The sequence below is a fragment of the Rutilus rutilus genome, assembly GCF_951802725.1.
Source record: "Rutilus rutilus genome assembly, chromosome: 11".
Lineage (NCBI taxonomy): Eukaryota > Metazoa > Chordata > Actinopteri > Cypriniformes > Leuciscidae > Rutilus > Rutilus rutilus.
In genome coordinates, this window is record NC_140216.1 from 29,370,251 (window position 1) to 29,392,786 (window position 22,536).

At 34.3% G+C, this 22,536-nt stretch overlaps 1 gene segment (V, D, J or C); it reads left to right on the forward strand.

The window, feature by feature from the left end:
• Positions 1-4,157: 4,157 nt before the first annotated feature.
• Positions 4,158-11,889, forward strand: LOC311299409 (Ig kappa-b4 chain C region-like). The segment is given in 3 exons: positions 4,158-4,298; positions 4,650-4,745; positions 11,344-11,889.
• Positions 11,890-22,536: the final 10,647 nt, after the last annotated feature.

Consider the following 22,536-nt stretch of genomic DNA (forward strand, 5'->3'; position numbering starts at 1 on the left):
AAAATGAAGTACAATTAATTGTTTTCAGTTGTGTTGTAGGCACGAAAGGTACTTTTTACTTCTATACCGAACAGCCTCTTTTAAAAACGAATCAAAATGAAAAAATGTAATATGACTACAGCATCTATTTTAAATAAAAGACGCGTCCACGCTCTTCCACCACTAGATGTCGCCATTAGACACTTGATGTCACCAGAAATCCAACAGAACAAGCATCCCACATCCACGTTGGCAAAAATGGGCCTGGATCTCCTGTATGAAACGTGTCATACTTCCACCTCTTCAAGGCTCGTTGGTCTAGGGGTATGATTCTCGCTTAGGGTGCGAGAGGTCCCGGGTTCAAATCCCGGACGAGCCCAATCTTTTTAAAGGCTTTAGAATCTTGGAACTGACAAAACTTTACATTAACTATTTATATGCAAAGGTTGTCTACTGAGTTCTACATGGTGTACAATAGGTCCAGTGTTTTCCAACAGCGAATTAATTATCTCACAATTATCTTACAATAATGATAATATATATATATATATATATATATATATATATATATATATATATATATATATATTTTTTTTTTTCTGAGGACATGAACCTCTCTTAAAGTCAACATGAAATAAAAATGTATGGACTATTGCGGTAATTAACATCATTATAAAAAAAAAAAAAAAAATCATGTTTAATCAAAATAACTTCCCTCCCTCTTGCAGTGACATCTCCTCTCTTCTCTGATGACGTGTTTACTGGCGCGAGGGCGGGACAGCTCACTCACATGAGAATGTAATTTTAGATACTATTCAGATTAGATGTGGCTTTAAGTTACTGCAACGGAGACAGTAAGTCGAATGCTCGAATCTTCGATGTTTTAAGGCCAATCTTTATTCTGACTGTTTTCTCCTAAAGCGAAAATCATACCCCGGCCTAGACCAATGAGCCAGTAGCAAAAAAAAAAAAAAAAAAAAAAAAAAAGGAGAAAGCAAATAAAGTCAGGATAAAGTCCTAATAATGTCCTCACTTTTTAAGGTAGTCGGTGTTCTATACAGCTGATTTCCGCTGAGAAGTTTTATTGAGGGATTTTCAAATCACACCTAGCCAAACGAACATTGTTTAGTTTAATGTCTTAATTCCTTTGTAAATGATAAGTCTTAAGGGTTATTTAAGATCATTCTGTTTTCAGAACACATGGACATTAACCTTTTCAATTATCTGAAGGCTTTCAAGCAGTGCTAAATTAATCCAGCCTCGGTGTCGCATGTAACTGGCCACTGAACGACCTCTGTAACTGCATGTTGATGCCACCAGATGGCGCCATTCGTCAAAACCAAAATAAACATCCTAAACTCACTCCATCGAATGTCCCATGGTCCTGGAGCTTCTCCCTATGCAACGTGGCACACCATATACCCCAAAATTTGAATGGCTCGTTGGTCTAGGGGTATGATTCTCGCTTTGGGTGCGAGAGGTCCCGGGTTCAAATCCCGGACGAGCCCATTTTTGCATAGATTTTTTTTTTTTTTTTTGATATATAGATTTTTTTGGGATCTGCCCTTCTATTAACCACATAGCCTACAGAGAAATACTCCAATTATTCATAATCAGTATTGGAGTGTATAGGCTATAGTGTCAAAGTAGGCATATAGGCCTAAAATATAGGTTTCTCTTGAACTTAGCCTACTGTTATAAATAAAAAAAACAATAATATACTTTTATGTGTGTTCAAACTTTTAAAACTGTTATGTTTCTATCATACATATCTATCAAATGATGTAGCTATAGCCTACTTGAATTGCTGCATATGTGAATCATTGAATGTAATCTAGAGCTATTTGTGCAGTCTGGAAAATTCTGGACATTCTCAGTAGTGGAAAATGACAACAGAAGACAATCTTAATTTAATACTGTAATACATACTCTTTATAAAAAGACATTTGTGACAAAAATGAAAACACGATACAAGCTACAAATATTTCACACTGGTACATGTCGAGAGGGAATATGCATAATTTGCACTTTATGCACAACATCTTCATTCTGTTTTGGAGCGCACCACATTTATATAGTAATAGATGGTGTTTTAATACAGTGTTAGATCTACTACCTCTCCATAGGCTTCACATACTTAAAAGAGTGTGACAGCCCCGGAGGATTACAGACATGCCTGTGAGACGTGATCGCAAAGTCCGATCCCTGCAGGCGCTCAGTCCGGGCCTGGCCTGTCACTTTTAGGGGTTTAACATTGGCTCAAGAACAGCACAGTGATTTGAAAAGGCAGTTGTTAAGCTTCAGGCTATACTAACAGGTATGTTCACGAAGTAAGACGACCTGGAGTCAGTGTCGGGAACTAATTACCCTCTTGAATTGTGCTCAGGGTGGGATGCGAGGCCTGGGTCAAGTTTCAGTGGCACTCTAGGCCCGAGTCAAGTTTTTGATGGCTCCAAATATAATTTACAAACAATTTTCATTGCCAGGAGTGAAATCTGACAGAAAAAAAGCAAATTCCATATAATCAAACAGGCCATGTATCTTCCTAAACAGATTAGCTAACATGATATGGATTATTCTCAAAATATTTTAATGAACACATCGTGGTTACTGATCGTTAACCCTTGCACCCTAAATACAACTACGTTTTGAGTTACCCTCAAAAAAAATTCTTTACTCAAAAAAAATCTATAATTCTCTCACCTTCAAGCAGTTCTAAAGACTTTTCAGTGAAACACAAAAGAAAATATTAGAATATTAAAATATTAATATAATACATTTTTAATGTATAAATGAATATATTATTATAAGTTATTAATTTATTTTTAAAAATGTCTTTTTTTTTTTCCTCTCTCAATAAAATGGAAGTCAGTAGTGTCAAACATGTTGCTTTGGACCCCACTGACTTTTATTCTAAAAGAATATTAGGAACCTTAAAAATGTCATAATTAAAAATCGGTGCCAATATCAACTGGAACTGTAGTTGGAGCTATTCATGCTTCCTTCCACCTTCAGTAAAGCCCCAGTCCCAGCTGAAGAAAGCATCCCAGAGCGTGAGGCTGCACCATGTTTTACCATAGGAATAGTGTTTTTTTGTTGACGTCAGTTCAATCTTGGACTTGTTAGACACATATTTCCACATGCTTTTGGGAGCATGCTTTATATGTTTTTGCAAAGTTTAGTCGAACTTGGATATTTTTTAGTCAGAAAAGATGTGTGTCTCAAAGCCCAGACAGATAGTTTATAGATAGTTGAAAGTGCTGCAACTCTTTTAATGTTGCTGTAGGCCTCTTGACAGTCTCTTCTCTTTTTTTTTCTTGACATTGTCATTGTTGTGTCATGCTTTTTCGACTTGTTGATGACTGTGTCACTGTCTTCTGTGGTATATTGAATGCCTTGGGATGTTTTTGAAGCCCCTCACCTTATAGTGATACCTTTCAAAAATAAGCTCCTGTTGATGCTTCATGAGCTCTTTGTGGCCCATGGCTCTTATAGTAGTGTGAAACTAAGATGATGTCAGAAAAATCTTACAAGAACAGCTGAGATTTATTTGGAGTTAATCAGAGTCACTTCAGGTGAATACAGGCGTGTATATTACACATGAGCATGAACACCCATTCGTCACTTATCTTACGGATACTTACCAGCATCTTCAAGCTGGGCATCACTGATGGTCAGAGTGAAATCAAGACCGTTTCCTCCAGAGTGAAAACTGCCTCCACCACTCGTCTAGATGGAGCACTTGAGGGTTTCATTGTTGTGTAATGAGTTTAGGGGGTTCCTCTGGCTTCTGAATGTATACAAGATGTTGTAATCTTTGGATATTGATCCAGTTGGATGCCTTTAAACTACAGTGTTGACCTTACAATCAATAGAGACTGTTTGAGTTAAACTCAGGTTGAGTCACAACGACCTGTCCCGAAGAGCCTGTGAGATAAAGAAAACTCAAATTCAAATCACATAATGCATGAGAAAAATAAATAAATAATAATATATATGTATATGTATATGTATATGTGTGTGTGAAGTAAAATGCCCAGATGAAGAGAATCTTGTATGTTAAAATCGTTCACAGGACTGTAAACCCTTCAGAGCACTGAAGCATGAGCTGCCAATGCAAAATTACATTACAGTGGAAAAACCCTTTTCTGAACTGAAACATCTTCTCTCTCATATGACTATAGGCATTGTAATATATTTAATTATGGAGTTTAACATCATGGTTAAATTAAAACTCAATATTATGGAGTGTTTTCCAGTGAATGAGAATAAACTATTGTAGAGGATTTTTGGTGGAGGAAACAAACTGAATGTTGAAAGTAAGTGCAGAATAAAATAAAAAGATGTATACAATGAAATGTAGATCTGAAGAGGTAGCATATTTAGATATTACTATTGTTGTTTTATTACATACTGCATTGATACTGCTTTGGATTGTAAATTAGAATGAAAGCCATTTAAAATAAAAATCTGTATACAAATTTGAAATATATATTTTTTTAAGTGAACTAAATGCTTAAGAGATACAGTTTGTATTAGTATTAATAATGATTATTTTTCTTAGTAACTTTGGAAAATTATCCAAATTAATTTAGCAGCTTTATCTGTTTGTTTTATTTAATTTTTATTTATTTAGCTATTTTATAAAAGAGCAAACTGGTTATTGTCAGTGTCAGTTTTAGTGCAGGAGGTTTTTGTACAGCCGCTCATTGGGTTTGTATCACTGTGGTGGACGTTCGGTGGAGGAACACGACTCTCAGTTGGAAGTAAGTAAATCTCTTTCTATATACATATATATAAATTATAGTTGTTAATAAATATTTGTGACTATATTTCAGTTTAAGATAATACAGAAATATATCTAACTTCTGTTTCAGCTGTTAATTATTACTGCACTGTTATTATATGCTGTATAACTGGGCACTTAAAAAAAAAAAAAAAAATATATATATAGTTATATATTAAACTTGATTATACTTCTGAATGTGTATTCCCTAGTGAAAAATAAATATACTAAAATGTATTTGAAATACATTTATTTTATGCTAAGTATAGGGCCTGCTACAAATACATTTATATTTATGTATTTAATATAAATATCCTGCAATTGTACTTTTAGTACTAAATTAGAAAAAGTAATTTTGCACTTTAGTTATCCAGTGCTGAGTTCCAGCTAAAGCTACTTAAGTATATTTGATTGTGCTAAAGTGGAACTATTGCAAGTATACTTTATGTACACTTTAAATATCTTGCATTTAAATAATCATATTATACAGAGATCACTATCCTTAATACTAGTGAAACACATTTTAGGCTTAATATTAAGAAATGTGCATTGTGCAATAAAGAAGTGCTCCAAATAAAGTTTAATTATAATAGTTCTGCATAATAAGTCTCATGCAATTTGTCAGTATATATGTTAATAGATTTGTAGTATTCTTAGTATTTATTTAGAATATTGTTTTTACTAAGAAACTTGTTTTTACTCCAGTTTAGACTAAAATCAGAATAATATGATTCAGTAAAATGTGTTTTTTTTATGGGCTGTTGCTCTTCAGATCTGCTTGATTAACTCTGAATCTCTTAAAGAGAAGTGAAAGACTGATAGAGCTGTTTTTAAGAAGAATGAAACTCTCTCTCTCTCTCTCTCTCTCTCTCTCTCTCTCTCTCTCTCTCTCTCTCTCTCTCTCTCTCTCTCTCTCTCGGAGTGCATGCTGGGAGTGAACGGAGCGTGGTGAGGGTGAGTGCGTGTTGTGGCCGTGTGCTAAAAACTTTTCTATCTTCTATCTTTTTTTTTTGTATGTTTGTTTTTATGTGTTGAACTTGTTCGTGCAAATTAAAATTTGAAGGTGTTTACGTCTGCAACCAGCGTTGTGCTGGGAGGCATGACGAGTCAAAACACAATGAGTTTTAAAGACTTAACCCGCCGCCATGGAGTGAAGGTTGAGTCTAGAATTAATGTGGAGCAGTGTTGTTTAGCGGTGGGAGAGCTTGTGGGACATGATCAAATTGTCTCGGCATCGCGAATGAACAGTGCAATTGTTATTTTTTTTAAGACAGTTGAAAAGGCAAATGACGTTGTTCAAAGTGGCGTTGTGTTGAATGGTGCACTCGTGACTGTTTTACCTTTGAGTACCCCGTCAAAAAAGATCATATTGTCCAACGTACCTCCGTTTATTAAAGATGAAATACTGGCGCAAGAGTTATCTCGATATGGAAAACTGGTTTCCCCTATAAAGAAAATTCCTCTTGGTTGCAAGTCACCTTTAGTGAAGCATCTAGTCTCATTCAGAAGACAAGTTTTCATGGTTCTGAAAAATGGAGTTGATGAGATCGATCTGGTTTATAAGTTCAAAATTGATGGGTTCGATTACACAGTGTTTGCAACATCTGACACTACAATCAAATGTTTTAGTTGTGGTAGGATCGGACATCTAGTTCGTGATTGTCCTAACAAAAAGGACAGTGCAGGTGCGAGCACAAGCACGGGATTGGGGCTTTCTGTTGCTCCTCCGGTTGAGATCGCGAGTGACACCGACACTGCTGGTATGGTTGTAGTCGAAGCCGGTGAGATTGAGCCCGAGCCGATCACAGTTGTGGCTGTCGAGAATAACCCTGATACACTTGTGACTGTTAACGAGCCTAGTAAAAGTGATGTTCCCTCGATGTCCGATGAGCAGGCTGAACATTTTGAAAACAGTTGTGTAACAGAGGTTGACGAAATTGATGTGGAAGACGATGTTGATTTTGAAAAGGAAGCTTCTGTTTCTGTTTTTAAGATCCCAGTTAAAAGAAAGAAAAAAAGCTGTGGAAAAGCTTTTAAACAAGTAAAGAAAGATGAGGTTGGTAATGAGAATGTGGGGTCAGACAGTGATAGGGATTCCTCTGATTCAAATGTGTCTCAGGGTTCAAATCTGTCTCAAAGTGAAAACTTGGTTTGTTTGTATAAAGCTGATGACATTAGTAAATTTCTGCAAGAAACAAAGGGATTGAAAGGAGTGCAAGTTGAAAACTTTTTCCCTGATTGTAAACAATTCATCAATGATGTAAGGTATTTAATGAAGGAGGGAGCATTTCAGGATGTGGAGATTTACCGTCTCAGGAAACTTGTGAACAAACTTAAAAAAAAAAAAAATTCTAAAGATGATGAGGCTGTCAACTTCTAAAAGTCTGCCAAAAATTGTTTTTTTGGCTGCTCTTCTCATTTTTTTTGTTCTGGTCTCTAAAACAAAAATGACAAATTTTAAAATCGGATCTTTAAACTTAAATGGTGCCAGAGATGGTCTTAAAAGAATGATGTTATTTGAGTTTGTTAGGCAAAAACAAACAGATATTCTGTTTTTACAAGAGACACACAGTGATTTTACAAATGAGACCGATTGGAGAAGAGAATGGGACGGACAGATTGTCCTGAGTCATAAATCCTCTATTAGTGGAGGTGTTGCTGTTTTGTTTTCAAAACATTTTTTACCTCTGTCTTGTGAAGTTGAGGAAGTAATAAGTGGTCGTTTTTTAAAGGTTAAAGTGAAATTTGAGAAAGTCACTATGGTGCTTTTGAATTTATATGCTCCTACAAAGGGATTAGAAAGAGTTATTTTCTTTGATAAGGTGGATGCTGTCTTGAAAGATTTAAATCCAGAAGATATGTTATTTTTAGGTGGAGATTTTAATTGTACTGCTAATGATAAGCTAGATAGGAATCATATAGAGCCACATGCTGCTTCTCAGAAAACACTTATACAATTAATTGAAACTCATGATTTATGTGACATATGGAGAAACATGAATCAAGATGTTAGACAGTACACTTGGGCTCATAGTACTGAACATACTATCTCCTTGGCACGACTTGATAGAATTTATAGTGTTCAGCATCAAAGTAATCTTTTTAAATTTTGTAAAATTATTCCAGTGGGGTTTTCTGATCACAGTTTAGTTCTGTGCTGTGTTTCAATGAAGTGTGTGAAGTATAAGAGTGCATACTGGGTATTTAATACTTCATTGTTAAATGATAAAAATTTTATGGACAGTTTTAATTTTTTTTGGGAAACTTTCATGCAGCAAAAACATTTGTATGCTTCTTTACTGCAATGGTGGGACTGCGGAAAAGTTCTTATTAAGGATTTTTGTCAAAAGTACACTGTGAATGTTACTCGAGACATAGCCCAATCAATGAAGACTTTGGAAACAGAAATTATTGTTTTGCAGGATTTATTAGCATCTAAGAAAAATAAAAAACATATTGATAATTTAAAGGAAAAAAAAGCAATTCTGGTAGACCTGTTGGGAGTTAAGGCACAGGGAGCTTTAGTCCGTTCACGGTTTCAAACTGTGACACAAATGGACATTCCCTCAAAATTCTTTTTTAATTTGGAAATGAAAAAAGGTCAAAGTAAAATGATGCATACTTTACGCTCAGCTACAGGACAAGAGCTAACGGAGCCTGCTGACATACGTAGCTGTGCTGTAGAGTTTTTCTCAGACCTTTATAAATCTGAACTGAGGGAATGGGGTGCAGATGCTGAGAGTTTCCTTGAAGGACTGCCAAAGGTGGACGAAGAGTCCAACAATGAACTACGACAGACTTTGTCAGTACAAGAGCTTTATGCTGCCATGATGAGCATGGAAAATGGTAAATCTCCAGGGATTGACGGGTTACCTGTTGAGTTTTACAAGGCTCTATGGCCCGTCATAGGAGAAGATCTGCTGACAGTTCTTAATGACAGTCTGGAAAGAGGGCTATTGCCTCTAAGCTGCAGAAGAGCAGTCATCACACTGTTACCTAAAAAAGGTGATCTTCAGTGTATCGGAAACTGGCGCCCTGTTTCGCTCTTATGTTCAGAATACAAAATTTTATCTAAAAGTTTGGCTACAAGACTTAGTAAAGTTCTAAGTAAATTGATACATTTAGACCAGTCTTATTGTATTCCCAACAGGTCTATTTTTGATAATGTTGCTTTAATTAGAGATGTTTTGGATGCTTCTAAACTCCTGGGAATTAACTCTGGTCTAATTTCTCTTGATCAGGAGAAAGCCTTTGACAGAGTTGAACATTTGTTTTTATGGAACACTTTGGAGGCTTTTGGTTTTAGCCATTCTTTTATATCTATGATTAAGGCTGTGTACTCTAACATTGAGAGTGTCCTTAAGATTAATGGTGGTTTGTGTGCTCCATTTAAAGTTGAGAGGGGAGTTAGGCAGGGATGTGCTATGTCTGGTATGTTGTATTCCCTTGCCATCGAACCTTTACTTCGAAAGTTACGAGATCATTTAACAGGTCTGAATTTCCCTGGTTGTAATAATTCTTTACATCTTTCCGCCTATGCTGATGATGTTATTGTTTTTGTAAATGGAAAAGAGGATATTATTAAGTTAGAAAAAATAGTTAATGATTTTAAATGTGCTTCCTCTGCCAAAGTCAATTGGAGAAAAAGTGAAGCTCTACTAGTGGGAAATTGGAGTGGAGATCTTCCTGATTTACCTGGAGGATTGATTTGGAAAAGAGGAGGTTTAAAATACCTTGGTGTCTATCTAGGGAATGAAAATTTCATTAGGAAAAATTGGGAAGGTCTATTTGAGAAAATAAAAGGTCGACTGAAAAAATGGAAATGGTTGCTCCCTCAGATATCTTATAGAGGACGTATTCTTATAATTAATAATCTTGTGGCATCTTCATTATGGCATAAACTTGCTTGTGTGGACCCTCCAAATGGACTTCTTGTAAATATTCAAAGAGAACTGGTGAACTTTTTCTGGGACAAGTATCATTGGACTCCTCAAAGCATTCTGTTTTTGCCCAAAGAGGAAGGAGGTCAAGGTCTGGTTAATCTCGCAAGCAGAAGAGCCACCTTCCGTCTCCAATATGTACAGAAACTTTTAATGGGACCTTATTCTCTTGTGTGGAGACCATTGGCTTTAAGCATCTTGAGAAGAGTGGACAATATGGAAGTGGATTTAACTTTATGTTTAATGGATCATAAAAGACTGAATTTTACTGGAATCCCCCTTTTTTATCAAAACTTGTTTAAAGTGTGGGGTCTCTTTAAGCAGCGGTGGATGGAACCAGCAACTTCTCTTTATTGGTTGCTGGAAGAACCAGTTGTATTTGGAGCTAGATTTGATGCTTCAGGAGAAGATGTTCCTGGTCTAACTGATATACTATGTAATAAAAAGCTTTTTAAGTTAAAAAACATTATTAATGAATCAGGATATAATTTATTGAGAGCTGAAAAAGTTGCTATCCTTCTAGGAGTCAGATCAATACGTTATGCAAAGAAGTTTCTTGACAAACTAACTAAAATTTTAACTGTTGAAGAGAAGTTGCTTTTAGAAGAGTTTGGTGCAGGGACTTTAATCCCTGATAGTAACGATCTTTTTCCAGATCTTGAAATTTGCCCTGTAATGGAGGAGTCTTGTCTTAATAGCCCCTTGTTAAAAAGTGGAATTAATGAGTATATTGATTTTTGTACAGTTGAAGGGAAAGTGTTATATAAATGGATTGTGAAAGCTATTAATCAGCATAATTTAAGTATTAAAACAGATACAGTATGGAGAGAGAAATTAGGAATCAACTCTGAAACTAAACCTGTTTGGCGAGCACTTTACAAACCACCATTAAAAAAAAAACTTGGTGATTTGCAATGGAGGATTTTACATGGAGCTATTGCTGTAAATGCCTTTGTGTCTATTTTAAACCCCACTGTAAGTGATAAATGTCCTTTTTGTCTAGAACGAGAAACCATTTTTCATTGTTTTATGGAATGTAATCGACTTAACCCACTTTTTGATTTATTAAGTGTTTTTTTGGATTCTTTTAATATTTGTTTTTCAAAGCAAAACTATATTTTGGGTTTCTTTTACAGTTCAAAACAAAAGTACAAATGTCATGTCATTAATTTTATTGTTGGACAAGCAAAATATGCTGTTTATATCACTAGGAGAAATAAGATAGAGGATAAGCCAGGACAAGATGTTGTATTAGTTTTTCGTAATATGGTAAAATCAAGAATTCTTATTGATTTTAATTTTCATAAATTGATGAACACGGAAAAAGCTTTTGAAATGCAGTGGTGTTGCAATAATGCTCTGTGTTCAGTTGATGATGAAGAAATTGTTTTTGTAAGAGGTTTAAAGTAATTATTATTATTTTTTTATTATTATTATTATTATTATTATTATTATTATTTTTTTTTTTTTTTTTTTTTTTTTTTTTTTTATTATTATTTTTTTATTTATTTATTTTTTGTGTGTAAATTTGTATAAATGTTAACATATTTTAATAAATTGATTGTAAAAATCAAAAATCTCTCTCTCTCTCTCTCTCTCTCTCTCTCTCTCTCCCTCTCTCTCTCTCTCTCTCTCTAGCTGCCACTCGTCCCACCCTCACGGTCCTGCCCCCCTCCAGAGGCGAGCTGCAGCAGGGTAAGGCTACAGTGCTGTGTTTGGGCAGTAAGGGATTCCCCTCTGACTGGAAGCTGAGCTGGGAGGTGGATGGCATTAGCAGGAGCTCTGCTGTGAATCTGAGTCCCAGTGTTCTGCAGAAGGATGGACTGTACAGCTGGAGCAGCAGCCTGAGTCTCACTGAGAGTGAGTGGAGCAGAGCAACAACCATCAGCTGTGACGCCACACACACATCCCAGAAAGCAGTGACCGAGAGCCTGAACACACAGCAGTGTGATGCTGACCAGTGAAACACACACACATCACACAAAGACATAGATAGCATGCATAATCATTCACACACACACACACACACATACACACTCACAAACTTATAGGACTGTCCTAAATCAGTCAATGCTCAACAATTAATCTTTCGTTCTGTTAGTATAATGTTCAAATATTCTCAGCTGTTGTAACAGCAATGCTTTGTTGTTTTATTGCTGCCAAATAAAAGCATTTTGACTCAAATATGGTGTTGACTTTCTTGCTGTATTATGAAACAACCTACAATATGAAATCCCACTTTTTATAGATTTTTCTGGGACTTGTGTCCATTGCGATTATTGTGATGAACAGCATGAATATTAAAATCATATTTTAATATTGAAAATAATGATTACAGTAAAAAAGATATGTATGTTAGCATGGCATCTTACTAATATATTTAATGACATTTTTTTTTAGCTACATTTAATTTATAAAAATGTATATGTTAAAAAAAACTCTAAAATAAGGTATTTGAGAAATCTTTTATACTAATCTTACATGAAATGTAGGAAAAAGTGTCTGAATTCTGACTCTCAAGATTTATGCATTTAAACAGGATGAATCAAAAAATGAAGGCAATGCACAAGATGAATAGGGTAAAAAAATAAATAAAGAACTAATAGATTTCATCATAGTTCCCCAGTTGATTGATTACATGAAGAATCACACAAAAAAAATTAACTAGTTTTCTGAAATTTTATGTTTAAATATACAAACAAGGCATTTTCTAATTGCACTAATTTGCATTTATTTCCAGAACAGAAATCTGAACACTGGATAAAGCAGCTTCAAAAGTTTGTGTGTCAGATTTTGTTGACATATTAGAGTCAAGAGTTTGTATGGAGGGGATTTTGGAAATCTATTTTTATCATTTCAAAAATCTGAAAATATCATCAACAGCCAGAAAAAAAAAAAATCACCATATTTTTAGGAATAAAATGACGTAGTCCATATAATCAGGCATATGTGAACAAACCCCTCTGTAATATAGGGAATAAATCTGCTTTACTGAAGTGGAGTTCCTCTGGCTCAGCATGAGAAAAAATATATTTGGCCTTTACAGATATGTATAATCTGAACACACAAATAGATGAAGTTCTATTGATTCTTTTAGTTTACAATACATGTTATTATTCGTATTAATGTTAAACTTCAATGCCATGAAAATAAACTTTTTCAATATTTGATCTTAATAATCATACAGGAAAACTCACTGTGGTTGTTAACAGAGGAAGCAATGGACAAAAATTGATTCAGGATCTAATTCAGACTAAAGTGGACTCGTCTTAGAGCTAGTTAAAGCATGTCTGGATGAATACATGGTTTTCTATTATGGAACAAAGCAAATAGAGATTCAGTTGAACTGTAGACAGCTTGATATTTATTTATTTATTTATTTATTTATTTATTTATTTATTTATTTATTTATTTATTTATTTATTTATTTATTTATTTATTTATTTATTTATTTATTTATTTATTTATTTAGGTGCAAAAGATCACTGATCCTCTAAACAGGTCTATAAAATGATTATGAAAATATGAGTTTTAACTAAGAGGCTTGGATATATAAGATACATTAATGATATATGAACAATTTCCCAATCAATCCACTAATAATGTTATTATAGTGAAATATATGGTATTTCATGAGGGACTGATGTGAAATCTTCATTTTCATTACATAAGCATTGATCACGGTGAGCTTTCTTTCATATTAATTGTGGGTGTATTTTATTGTTATTATAATTTGTAATTCATGTGTAAGTCATGTTTGAGACATTCTGATGTTTTTTTTTATATAAAATAGAATATGTTGATGAGTGTGTGACTATGAACATCAACAGTTCATAAACCGTCTGTGTATTTGAGTGTTTGTGTGTAAAGTCAGTGAGGTGAATAATGATCTTCAACTTCAACATCTGCAGAAGTCTCAGCCAAGGAGGTTTTTGTATGATGCTTTTACACTGTGTGAACACCAAGTCTGTGGTACCATATACACTCTGACAGTAATAAACTCCTGAATCTTCAGGCTGGACTCCACTGATAGTCAGAGTAAAATCCATGTGGTTTCCACTTTCACTGCCGCTGAATCTAGAAGAAACACCTGAAGCTCTCTCTGATGTGGAAGAGATCAGGAGTTTAGGAACTTCTCCAGGAATCTGATGATACCAGGACATCAAATACAGGGTGGTGTTTGTTTTAACCCGGTTTACTGCTGGTTTATGATTACAGAGAATAGAGACAGTCTGATCAGGCTCCACTGTTTGAGCTTCAGATTGAGTCAGAGTTTGTCCCACAGAACCTGAAGAGAGAGAATAAAATGCATAAAATGAAATCTTGATCTGAGGACTTGTTGATTTCTTAATTTCTGGCTTTAGGTCTGAATCTAATTATATTAATTTCTACATACTTACTCCATATGCAGGTTGTGAGTGTCCAAATAATGACGGCTATTAAAGTCATGTTTCCTTTTGGATCTGTTATCATGAAGAAGAGCTGTCAGTCATAAAACCATAAACTCACATATCTATAAAGACCTCCAGTGCACTGAAGCGTGCAGCTCATATGCAAAGTGTCTTCAATGTAAATGTCCTTTCTGAGAACAAGAAGCTCTTACTGTCAAGAAACATATTTCAGGAGGTAAACAGAGACAGATCTTTTTTTCTTTTTCTTTTTTCTTGAACATCTTAAAAAGTCTAATGATCTCAGTTGCTGACAAATAAAAGTAATAATCAATTTAACTGATTTCACTCTTGTTCTGCTGTTACACTGCGGGCTTAAGCAGTGTAGAGTTATTGTGCAGCTGAGTTAAACTTTTAACCCTTGTGTTGTGTTCATATTTTTGTTATTCAGCCAGTGTTCGTGGGTCTGGGGCATTTTGGGGTTTTTAATTCAACACAATCAAAATTTTATGTTAAAATACTCAACAGATGTTTACTTCATCACAATTACAAGCAATATAAACAAATATAAAGCATATATGGTTAATATTTTTACCTTTGTTTACGGGGACTCTCCATAGGCGTAATGGTTTTTCTAATGTACGAACTGTATAATCTATCCCCCTACACTAACCCTACCCATAAACCTACCAGTCAAAGAAAACTTTTGGCATTTTTTGAATTTCAAAAATCACCTTTTAGTATGTTTTTTAAACCGTTTGGTTTATGAGGACACAGGGGGGTGTACAGTGTGTGGTCATTGAAAATGTGTTCTGATATATATTCTTCACAGAAAATGAGCCACGGCCAATGAGTCTGAGTTTGAAAAAAGAATGAATCGTATCAGGTTTCTTTTGATAAAAAATGAAAACGGGTCCTACAGACCCGAACACCATACAAGTGTTAAATGGTTTTAATTACAATAAGGAGCAATAATTCGATTTTTCATTATTATTTCACTCAAATGCTAATTAACACTTAAAATAATAAAATGTATAATATTGTTCTGGCAGAAGCTCCATATTTTGTCATTTTGTCATTTTTGTCATACATCATTATTTGTCACCCTTTACGGTTGTCTGTGCTTTGCAAATATTTAACAAATTAAAAGTATTGACCATGAGTTTGCCTAAACCTCAATGATTTTGGTCCGTCTCTGCTTGTTTTCAAGGGTAAATAAAGAACTGGTTCTTTGAATAAGTACAGCAGTGTTTTCTTTGCTAAAAAACACTATATAAATGCTTATGTTTTATGTATTTTTGAGGTACGATGAAGAGTGTAGTCAAAAATGTATTTTGCCTGTCACAAATTCACAATTTGAAGTAAATCCGGCTCTGACTGTCTATTCTGAATAAAAGACGTGTAGCAACTCATAATGTAATAACAAAGCATAGTGTAATAAAAAAGCATAATGTATTATGGTATGACATTATTAATAAACTGTTTATAATGTAAAAATTGTAGGTGCTGAGCTATGTATCAAATCAAAAATGCAAGAAAGGTCTGCACTCTAAAAATCTTTTATTAAAGACAGGAGATAAAGTTGACATAAGTTTCGGCTCTTTGCCTTCGTCAGTGTCAGTGAGCAAGCAGAGTCAGTGTAGCCAGAATTAGAAGAGCCATTATTGTTTGGTGTGTGAGTGACTCTGGCGGGACTGAACACACACTGATCATGAGGAGTTTTGTGAGTGTAAACATGCAAAACACTCTCCACTCAACAGACTCCTGTCAAACACACATTCAGTTTCCTCCTGGATTTACATAATGTGATAAAACAATCAAACATGCATTTCTGCAGGATATTGCTGACTTCTATTGCTCTTTAAATATTCTGGAGGTTTTTGTTTTTGTTGAGTGCTGGAAGTAAGTGCAGAATGAAATAAGAAATAGAATAAATACTCAGTTAATCAAATTATAAATGTCAACCTGAAAAGAATAATTTTTAGAAAGTAATCTTTTCATTATGTCCTGTAAAAGACTGTAAATGATAAAATTACCTTAATATTTCATTAAAGAAAACTAAATGATGGAGATGCATTCAAACATAAATCTACAGGAACTGAATGATGTACATGAATTTATCAATATCATTAGTAATATTGTATTGCTTGTATTTTTTTATTTTATATTTAGTATTCTGATTATACACAATGAAAAAGTAATTTTTAGTAGGATGGGCATTTGGGAAATTTTTCTGCTGTATCTTACATAAATGTTAATTATTAGATAGCAGACAAAGAGTCAACTGATGGTGTGTCAGCTCCATTTTGAAGACAAATATTTTCCTTTACTTTCTATACATTTCACATTTAATTTAAAACACAATTAACATGCAAACAGATATTTGCATAACATATTTAAAATAAAATAAAAAATAAATTATCTGTCTAGATTATGGAAATAGCCGACTATATGTTACAGGAGAAGGAGGATGGAATAGAAATTTAAATACAAAATGAGTGTCAAAGAAATATCCTAATTTCCTCAATCCAACACTGACCACATAAAACAAATCGGAGGGACATTATATGTTGATAAAATGTCAATAACCTAAATATAATACTTTTTTCTATACTCCAAAGTCCAATTAACTGACAACAAGGACAACAAGGACATGGACATGGTTTGGATGATTAATTATATATATAAGATTAGTGCATGTGTGTATTTATTCCACTTGCAGCTTCATCAGAAGATGTTAATAATGTTAGTAATCTGATTCTGAAGAAGGCAGGGTTTCTGTAAGGGGTCTTTTCACTGTGTGAACACATAACTATCACTGATCTTATGTTGACTCAGACAGTAATAATCTCCAGCATCTTCAAGCTGGGCATCACTGATGGTCAGACTGAAATCAAGACCGTTTCCTTGTCACTGCCACTGAATCTTGAAGGAATTCCTGACTTTTTTTCATTTGTATAATAAACCAAGAGTTTTGGAGCCTCTTCAGTTTTTTGGCTGTACCAAGAGACATAATAACGCCCTTTAGAGTACTGGCCTTGCTCATATTTGTAAACCACAGTATCAACTTTACAGTCAATAGAGACGGTTTGACCGCGCTGGACTGATTTAACCTCAGACTGAGTCACAACTATTTGTCCTAAACAACCTGTGTAGAGCAAGAGATAACAGCACAGATTATTATATAATATATTATCTTATATTAATACTGAAATATATTTAAAAAGTCACATGTAACTGTCTGTACCTTGCATGCTGTAGAGTGTCCAAATGATAAAGGAGATCAGAGTCATTTTGGCTGTTAGATCTGTTATCATGAAGAGAAGCTCAATGAAGAGTTAAACAGACTTATGAACATCTCAGATCACTGACGCTGTCTATGCAAAGCATCAAATATGACCAGAAGTTTCCACCATACTGGCAGTTTCCTGAAATCTGTTCCTTATTTTACAATTATGCAATTGAAGGCTGGACACATTTAGCATTTTATGCCCCTTATTTATCATTAAAGAGCCAAGCGGAATGAAGTGCAGAATGTGAAAAGAATGAAAATAATTAATAACATTTATGCAAGTATTGTACTGTATATTTTTTTGAAAGCAGAATTTTAAATGGCATGCCATTTTTCTACTTGTAACTTACAATGTTAACATTACAGTACAGTTTATTTTATTTCCCATGAAGACACTGTAAAAGTGATTCTGGATTGTAATGTGCAGAAGAAGGATGGACTGTGGAAACATGATTTTGCCATTTAGTTCTTCCTATATCAACATCTTGTTTGTCCTTGTTGTCAGTTAATTGGACTTTGGAGTATAGAAAAAGTATTATATTTAGGTTATTGACATTTTTATCAACATATAATGTCCCTCCGATTTGTTTTATGTGGTAAGTGTTGGATTGAGGAAATTAGGATATTTCTTTGACACTCATTTTTTTCGACCAGCTGATACAAGAACAAGTCTTTGCATTTAAAGACATTCTCATATTGTCATGTACCAGCAACTTTAAATACATTTTTAAATACATGTAAAATATATATATTTTTATGTTTAATAATTACTTTTATAGTATACATTTTTAAACAAAGCATACTCTACCTTGTAGATATGAGTATCATGATACTAACATCATATATTTTAATACTGAAAATATCTCTTAAAGAGAATAGTTTCAGTATGTTAAGATGGCATGAGTTCACATGTTCATATACAGTATAGTGTGATGTCAGAATGTGATGTATTCTGCATTTAATAAAGCTTATAATTCCAGTCTTTAAAGATAAATAGAAGCTTCTGTCCACAATGATGCTAAGCTCAAAATTTCACGTATTAATTTCTGCTGAAATCAATAATGAAAATTAAAGTGAAAATTAAACAAATGATGAAATAACTGAAAATAAAATCTTCATTGCTGCTTTAACTGTTAACAGGGCAACTAGCCTGATTCTCATGTTCTCTGTAGCGTCTGACTGAGAGAGGGATTTGTACGATGTTGTTTCACTGTGTGCACCAGTCAGTGTAAGCCCCCATACAGTAATAATCTCCTTCATCCTCAGGCTGAACTCCACGTAGATTTAGTGTGAAATGAAGTCCAGCTTGACTTCCACTGAACCGATCTGGGACTCCAGATTGAAGTTCACTTGCTTTATAGATCAGGAGTTTAGGAGCTTCTCCAGATTTCAGCAGATACCAGCTCATGTCATCATCAACTCCACTGGTCCCAGTGCAGCTTATAGAGACTGAATCTCCTGCTGTAACACACAGAGACTCAGGAGTCTGGACCTCTTGATGAGACACTGAGAGAGAGATCAAAAACAAATCAAATGAAGCTTGCATTTGCTATACAACAGTTCAAATTAATGCATAAAAATATAAAACAAAGTACAAAAAAAAAAAAAATGAAAAAATTGTATCATTATAATGTAGAAAACATATTTTTGAACCTTGAGCAAGCAGACCGAGTGTCCCCAGCATTAGAACAAGAGAAATCATTGTTGTATGTGTCGGTGTGTGTGTCGGTGTCGGTGTCACACACTAATAATCATCAGTGGAGTTTTAAGCGCAGTGTTCAGTTAATATGCAAAACACTTTCAGATGCATCATGAAATAAACCTCAAAAAACAATCAAAATACATTTTGCAAGACTTTATTTATTAAAAATGTATTTCTTTTTTCAGCTGACTGAGCGAAACTAAACTAAGATACAGTTTTAGTGTCAGTGTCAGTGTTAGTGTTGATGTTAGTGTAACTCTGTCAGTGTCAGTTTTAGTGCAGGAGGTTTTTGTACAGCCGCTCATTGGGTTTGTATCACTGTGGTACACGTTCGGTGGAGGAACACGACTCTCAGTTGGAAATAAGTAAATCTCTTTCTGTTTCAAAAAAGAAATATGTATATATTTATACAAATAAATTATAATTGTTAATAAATATTCTTGACTATATTTATGTTTAAGATAATACAGAAATATATTTAACTTCTGTTTCAGGTGTTAATTATTACTGTACGGTAATTATATGCTGTATAACTGTATAACTCTATATTTTAGACTTGATTATAATTCTGATTTGAAAATACATTTGTATTTGAAATACATTTATTTTATGATAATTACACTACAAATACATTTATATTTATAATATAAATATCCTGCAATTGCACTACTATACTAAATTGGAAAAGTCTGCTAAATCGGAACAACTAGTTTTGTACTTAATGCACTTTATTTATCCATATATTATATTGATTGTGCTAAAGTGGAACTAGAGCAAATGTACTTTAGGTATACTTTAAATATATTGCATTTAAATAATCATACAGAGATCATACTATCCTTAATAATTGTGAAACACATTTTAGGCTTAATATTAAGAAATGTGCATTGTGCAATAAAGAAGTACTCCAAATAAAGTTTAATTATAGTATTTATATCAATAAGTCTCATGCAATATGTCAGTATATATGTTAATAGATTTGTAGTATTCTTAATATGAATTAAATGTATTTTAAATACATTATTGGTGTTTTTCACAAATGTATTATTTTACTCTTGATATGTTTTGATGTTAAAACAAAGTAAATCATCTTCATTTTCGTGCTGCATAAAATACAAAATCATTTTTTTAATAAACTCTGAATATATTTTAAAATCAGAATAGATACAAATGTAATACATTTTAGTCTGATATGTTATGTTGTTGTTTTAAATATTTATAAGTACTGAATATATTAATGTTATTTCTCCAGATTAGATTAGAAAATCAGAATAATATGATTCATGTAAAATGTCTTTTTGCAGGCTGTTGCTCTTCAGATCTGCTTGATTAACTCTGAATCTCTTAAAGGGAAGTGAAAGACTGATAGAGCTGTTTTTAAGAAGAATGAAACTCTCTCTCCGTCTCTCTCTCTCTCTCTCTCTCTCTCTCTCTCTCTCTCTCTCTCTCTCTCTCTCTCTCTCTCTCTCTCTCTCTCTCTCTCTCTCTCTCTCTCTCTCTCTCTCTCTAGCTGCCACTCGTCCCACTCTCACGGTCCTGCCCCCCTCCAGAGGCGAGCTGCAGCAGGGTAAGGCTACAGTGCTGTGTTTGGGCAGTAAGGGATTCCCCTCTGACTGGAAGCTGAGCTGGGAGGTGGATGGCATTAGCAGGAGCTCTGCTGTGAATCTGAGTCCCAGTGTTCTGCAGAAGGATGGACTGTACAGCTGGAGCAGCAGCCTGAGTCTCACTGAGAGTGAGTGGAGCAGAGCAACAACCATCAGCTGTGACGCCACACACACATCCCAGAAAGCAGTGACCGAGAGCCTGAACACACAGCAGTGTGATGATGACCAGTGAAACACACACACACATCACACGAAGACGTAGATAGCATGCATAATCATTCATTCACACACATACACACACTCACAAACTTACATAGGACTGTCCTAAATCAGTCAATGCTCAACAATTACTCTTTTGTTCTGTTAGTATAATGTTCAAATATTCTTAGCTGTTGTAACAGCAATGCTTTTTTGTTTTATTGCTGCCAAATAAAAGCATTTTGACTCAAATATGGTGTTGACTTTCTTGCTGTATTATAAAACAACAATATGAAATCCCACTTTTTATGGATTTTTTGGGGACTTGTGTCCATTGCGATTATTGTGATGAACAGCATGAATATTAAAATCATATTTTAATATTGATTACAGTAAATAAAATATGTATGTTAACATTGCATCTTAATAATATATTTAATGAAATAAAACATTTTAGCTACATTTAATTTATAAAAATTTATATATAACAAAAACTCTAAAATAAGGTATTTAAGAAATCTTTTATACTAATTTTACATGAAATGTAGGAAAAAGGGTCTGAATTCTGACTCTCAAGATTTATGCATTTAAACAGGGTGAATGAAAATAGTAAGGCAATAATGCACGAGAGATGAATAGGGTAATAAATTAATAAAGAACTAATAGATTTCATCATACTTCCCCAGTTGACTGATTACATGAAGAATTAAAAAAAAAAAAAAAAACTAGTTTTCTGAATATTTATGTTTAATAAACAAGGGATTTTCTAATTGCACTAATTTGCATTTATTTCCAGAACAGAAATCTGAACATTGGATAAAGCAGCTTCAAAAGTTGGTGTGTCAGATTTTGTTGACATTTTAGAGTCAAGAGTTTGTATGGAGGGGATTTTGGAAATCTATTTTGATCATTTAAAAAATCTGAAAATATCCAATCAACAGCCAGAAAAAAAAAGAAAAAAAAATCACCATATTTTTAGGCATAAAATTATGTAGCCCATAAAATCAGGCATATGTGAACAAACCCCTCTGTAATAAATCTGTAAAGTGTGTGCTTTACTGAAGTGGAGTTCCTCTGGCTCAGCATGAGAAAAAATATATTTGGCCTTTACAGATATGTATAATCTAAACACACAAATAGATGAAGTTCTATTGATTCTTTTAGTTTACATGTTATTATTCGTTGGGATCACGCTAGGGAGACCAATTGCCTTCGAGTGAATTAAAACGAGCCAATGAACATTGGCATGCAACATTTGCATTCCGCAGCCCGCCTACGAGAGCGGGTATAAAAGCAAGCGCATACACAAACGCTTTTTGCTGAGGAGCCGAACGGTGTCCAGTCCTCCGCGAAGGTACAGCAGCATAGCGACGGGACGAGACGTCTCCGTTCCCTACTCATGGAACGAGGGTTACCATACGTAACCGAGACGTTTCCTTTCGTTTGGGAACTCCTACGTCTCGGAGGAGTTTCCAAGGAATTGGGATCCCTAATAAAACGCCATGATGCTGGCCCCTTCCAGCGCCCTGCCTAACCCCCAATTTCCACCGGCTGCGTTACGGCTGCGTTACGGCTCCGGCACGGCAGCGGAGTCAATAGGTTTCCATTAAAGTCAATGAGTGTATTTCCACTGAATGCGGTACAGCT